Consider the following 6,000-nt stretch of genomic DNA (forward strand, 5'->3'; position numbering starts at 1 on the left):
TTGGGTGGCTCCACAATTTCTACTTGAGTTCTCAAAGGGAGAACTAGGACTAGGTTATCAAAGAAGACATTCAAAATAGTTCCAGATTAAAAGGACAGAAAATCCATATCTATATTCAAGATACAAAGGGATCACTAAGTGAGGTTGGGTCACAAACTCTTTTGAATGAGGTTAGGAGTAACTAAAATTTAATATGGCTACCAAATGATGGAAGACTTTGCCAAGTAATCAATGCAAAGAAGTAGATGATAGTTCATCAACTTGATCTACCATAAGTACTAAGCACTTATAGTGAAATTTGATCAAAGCAACAAAATCAAAATCATTTTCACTATGAATTTTTGAGAGCTATTGCGCAGTGCGATCTTCAAAGCTTCCAAGTGATTTGAGTGAATTGTTACTAAAAAAATTGAGTTCTCTCAAACTCTGCCAAGTGAAGACAGTATCTAGCAGTAGCAAGGCAAAGTGAGGTTCTGATATGCTAGTTCGTGGCAAATGGAAAGCCCCAAATTTCAAACTCACCCCTGTAATCACCGAAACCCTAGATCTTAGTGGAGTGCAATCTCAAATCCCTCCAAAGGTACTAATGATAAATTATATTCATTCTCACTTTAAATGCATGATTCAAGATATTGGCACTTTGGAAATGGATGAAGCCCTAGGATAGCTGTGTGTTAATGGTGTCTAAAAACTTGAGGATCAACACCTGGAGACATAAGGGTTGACAAAAATTCTTCATATGCCTTGTGAATTTTAAGTAAAATGGATAAGGTATATTCTCAATCAGGTGTTATGGTTTTGTTGTTGAAGTAAAAGATGATGATGATGATAAAGAGGAGGAAGATGAAGAGGAAAATGTTGAAGAAGCAACTCATTTTGACAACATTGATGATGAAGAGGAACAGGAGCAAGAGGCTACTGAGGAAGAAAAGCAAGATGATGAGGAAACTGACCCACATTTCCAACACAAGCAATACTTTATTTGTTTAAATACAAATATACCCCACTTGTATTGTGAATTGGAGCAGGTGCTTTTTATGAAAGCCAAGGTGCGTTGTGTGGATCTCGTTTGCGGCAAGCTTGGATGACATCAGTGCAATTCATACAAAATTTTAAACAAAAATGCAATAAAGATGACATGGCGCACAAAGTGAAGATCGCACCAGGAGTGGCCATGTGTTCGGATCGGGTGATGCCTGTTTCCCCACAATATGAAGTTGCGCTCGGGTTAAAAACTACAGGAAAGTGGGCAAACGACATGTGGAAATTGGGTCCCATGCATGTGATGACATGGTGCAGACAATCAGTTGCAGACACAGGCACAGGATGTTGCCACGTGGCAGATCCGACGCATTCCACATTTTCGCAAAACAAAGATGCTCGATGGTTAAATATTATGAGAATGCGGGCAGTTGACACGTGGTGACTAAAAAAATAGGCAGGTGACATGGCAGGGCTAGAGGTGATGAGGTGGAAAATTGGCTGGCCAATCAGGAGTTGCCACGTGGCAGCACGGGTGGCACCCAGTGGGCCCAGAGAAGCATAGAAGGAAAAAATTAAAATGCAAAAATAATAATTTTAAATTATTATTTCCAAAAAAATGATTTGTACGTCATTGAAATTCAAAAAGGAATTTCTTCTAAAGTTCCAACTTTAGATTTTTTTAAAATTTTCAAGAAATTTAAAAAATCAAAGTCCATACCTAAACATTTCAACCAGAGGAGTATTTTTTCAAATCAACTTTCTGGGCATTTTTGGGAGGCTAGATATGCACTCCAATATACCATCGGAACTGGGAAGATCTAAATTTTCTAAATATGAGGTCAATTTTTGCACAGGTACCAATTTGTTTGAGCTATAAGGAGATTTTTCTCAGGTACCTAACTTGCAACTGAATTCAAGCATCAAAGCTGAGAACTGATTTCTAACGAGGTAATGAGTTGAATATCAGTAAAAGGTAATGGAAATGTAGCTAGGATCAAATTTGTTTAGATTTACTCAGTTAAAAACTTATTTTCACCGGCATCTTCATGAGGCAAATTAGATATTTTGGCAAGTAAAGGGATTTCATCATTAGGCAGAGATATTTTGCAAGTCAATAACAGAAATGATGAAACAAGATCAGATCAGAACGGGAGATGGAAGGAAGAAGTTATTTAGTTACAGAGGATAGAATTTCAAATGGACACTTGTCACTTGGAGATCAGATCTGAGATTCTTTCCTTTGCTATATCTTTCTACCTTTCATTCTTTCCAAAGGTTCCAATCTTTTGGAGAAAACCATTCATTACTGAGATACCAGGTTTTGGATCCAATTTTGATGTGTTTCCATATTGTGATACCATATATTCTGTAGCAAATTTCTCATGTAATGAACAGCAAGAAATAAGAATACAGATAGTTCTGATCTGTTAGGTAGATTTGCATTTAAATTTTGTGCATCTTATTGTAATTTGTTTCAAGGAAATGAATGATAAGGTAGCAACAACTCAATCTTCATTCTGATATCATGTCTCCCATTCATTTTGTTTGTGATCTTTTGTGTTATGTAGACAAAGAATATGAAACTCAGTTGCAACCTATTGGTTGTATATGTTGATTTATTTTGCTTATGACTCAAAGAGTTATGTAAATTCTTGATTCATCATCATAGGATTGCAGATCTCATGAAGGGATAAGTCGAGTATGAGGTTCAAAAGGATGCATATGTCTAATTCACAAAGTGGATAGATAGATCAGAAAGTCCTGATGTATGGCATATGTTAGTGACTTTAAGGGATGTGTGTTAGGGTTTTTTGTTAAATGCCCAATAGATAAGGCACTAATCATTTTGAAGGATCATAAGGTTGTGTTTTTCATATCATATTTTGCTGAGATCAACATGAATAATCAAACGCTTTTCCCCTTTCATGTTGAAGAGCTATAAAATTTGAACCCTCACTCAGCTTATGAGATTCCTAGATCTACATTTAGCTACTGTAGATTGATGATTATTTCATGAGTTATTAGGAGATTTAAGGGTTCTTATCTGCTTTACATTAGATTCAGTGTATGCTTTGACAACTGGTACCATATAAAGAATCTATAGGTATACCCGCCTAGGTTTTGCAGAGCCTGAAGAAGAAGAAGGGTCTAGCCTTATAGTTGGCCTAGCGTCTGAATGGGCATGTTGAAAATGGGAGTTAGGTGCCCCTAGATGTGTTGTTTTCTCATCAGGGTAATTGAAAACTTGTAACATTTTCAAGCACCAACAAAATGGCGACTCTGCTAGGGAGTTGTGTTGAATCAAATTTAAGACAAACCTTGAGAATTTAAAAGAAGAGATTCAATACAGCAAAAGAAGTGCATAAAAAAGTTGCAGTAGTAGGTTATCTGATGTGTTTTCCAGGTCTCTTTCTCAAATATCATGCACCCCAGTTGAGATTTATTCATGCACATCAGTATGTTGTGAAACTGGATGAAAATTGTGTTCTATGACTATCATAGGTCTATCTTCAATCAGTTTGGTTTTTAGAAATATTGTTGAGAAAGTTTCAGAGTCAAGAATTCATTTATAAAGTGTAAATTCTTTTCAAGATAATAATGATTTGCAAGTTTCTCCTACATTGAAGGTCTGATTCAGATTTTTCAAGTGACAAATTATGTTTTATTTCTCACAAAGTGTGAGTGGCGACTCTCAAATCTCTGTACCAATTTTTTCCTAGTTGATTTCATTGCAAAATCTTGAAGGACTTTCAGTTGTATGGGAAAATCATAAACTGTTGATAGATCTTGGAAAGGAAATTCTAAATTCTTGATAAGTTTTAAAGTGCTATTTCAAATTTTTTGTTATAAGAAATTGAAATGTAAAAGTGAATCACAGCAGTGATCTCTTTATCCTCTTAAAAGGGGGTGGTGGCTCTACAAAGTTTGATCAATGGTGTAAAGAATTTCAGTCTTGCACTTGTGCCAAATCAGCAGATCGAAGTTTAGCATCAACACTAGAGGTATTTTGGTTTTCATGTTTTCTTTTCATGGAAGTCAAGTGTTTAAAGAAGTTGCCTCTATTCAATGATTTTTAGCACTAGAAAGAAGAGGTAGAAATTTTGTTTTATGATGGAGTCAGATCTCAGATCTGAGATTAGTTTGCCAAATTTTGAGAGTTTGGAAATTGTGAATAATAACATTGCTATGTTGAATAGACTGGTCTATAAAAGGATTGTCAATCTTATAAGAATTGAGGTAGGAAGTACTCAAGGTTTAAGTCCCGAACAATGTTATTTAAGGCTTAAATCAGTAATCAGTAAGATGCCTTTTCATTGTAGACCTAAGGAATCTTCACTGCCTAGTGTTTTCCTTGATGTTCTAGTACCTGATTCAGTCAATTGGCCAGCACCTATAAGGTTACAAATAATTTTGCAAATCGAAAGATTCATTAAGGAGATGGAAAATAATGATTATGGATTTCATGTTATGTCTTCTAATGATAATGAGTGTGTTGAAAGCCAAGGTAGTAACGAATATAATGAGTCCGTAGAGCAAGATAATCTGTCTTCTGAATGTGAAGAAATGGATTCAAATGTTAATGAATCAGGTAATAGCAATCAGCATGAAAAACATGGATATAAAAGAGAAGATAAATTTTTCTACAGTACATATGAAGTTGAAGAAAGTTGTAACAACAGTAGATCTAGTGATTGCCATGATAAGAAAGAATGTTGTAATAATATTGATTTTCCAGATTGTTACACTAAGGATCCTGTTGTTGTAAGTTCTTCATGTTATCCAGATAATAACCATAGCCAGGAGAAGTTTTTGAGGCAATCTTCTTGAGCTCCGATGAAATCTTAGAATTGTTGGCTCGTGAGTTTGAAAAGCACGTAAGTATTTCTAAGGATCTTCATATTTTCTCTCATAATACTTTCTCATTCAGTCAAATCAATTCCCCAAAGTTTGATGTGGAAAAAGAGGTAGAATCTAAACAATCTTCGTTAGACTTTGGAGGTGTAGATGATAGTACCTCAAATGTCTTTGCACGTGACCATTTGTTGGATGTAGAGAATGTTAATGAAGGGAAGGTTAATGCTGTTTCAAATTCTTTTTACGTTGATCTTGTTAAACATTGTTTTGATTTTTCATATGATGAGGAGGAAAACAGTGAAGGTTTTCAATCAAATTATAGATTTTCTTCATGTTCTGATAAGTCTTGTAAAGATGAGTTCAAGGTGTATTCTGAAATTCAGTTTGATGAAGAAAATGATAGTGATCAACATAGTTTAGATCAACACTTTCAAAATGAATTTTCATGTATGGTGACTAATCAATGTTTTGAGTGTGAAGAGGTTTCAGTGAAGGATGAATCTGATTTAGTGAATGATACGACTGCAAGTAGGCAACAATCAAATTTCAAACACTCTTTGCAGCCAAAGACACAAGGTGAGTTGCAAGTTTTTGGTGTTTGCAACTTGGTGAATGATGTAGATTATGAAGTTTTTGTGTTTCTGATCAGCATGCATGAATCATCGTTGGATTTTGATTCTCAGTTTAGTTTTTGTAGTCATGAGCATGCTGATGCTTTTTCTCATAGTGAACATGAAGATGAAACGGTCTTTGAATTTTATATGCACTATGAGAATGAAGGAAGTTGTTTTGTTTTGCCAAGTTATTTGTTTCAATATGCTAATCAGATTGGTGAAACAAATGATAATGAGAATTTTAGTTTACCTCTGGAGAATGTAAATGAAAATAAGGTTTATGGAAGAGGTAAGGAGTTTTGAAAACTTTCTGGTGGCCCGGGGCCATCGCTTGTACATAGTAGGAGTAGTTTCCTTGTTTTTAGTAAAGTTGTTCGAGAGGAAGTTTTTCCATTCAGGTGTGTGGTCTGCTTCTCCCAGAGATCTAAAATCTTGCCATGCCCACAAGGGACATTCATCCCCAAATAGAGCCACTGTTGGCGCTAAAAATTGCATGGTTAATTTTGAGCACCATTGAGAAAATTTGGTCCTATAAACGCTTTTAAGT

This window comes from Cupressus sempervirens, chromosome 5 (genome assembly GCF_028749045.1).
Source record: "Cupressus sempervirens isolate cs-2001-9-10 chromosome 5, ASM2874904v1, whole genome shotgun sequence".
NCBI classification, from domain to species: domain Eukaryota; kingdom Viridiplantae; phylum Streptophyta; class Pinopsida; order Cupressales; family Cupressaceae; genus Cupressus; species Cupressus sempervirens.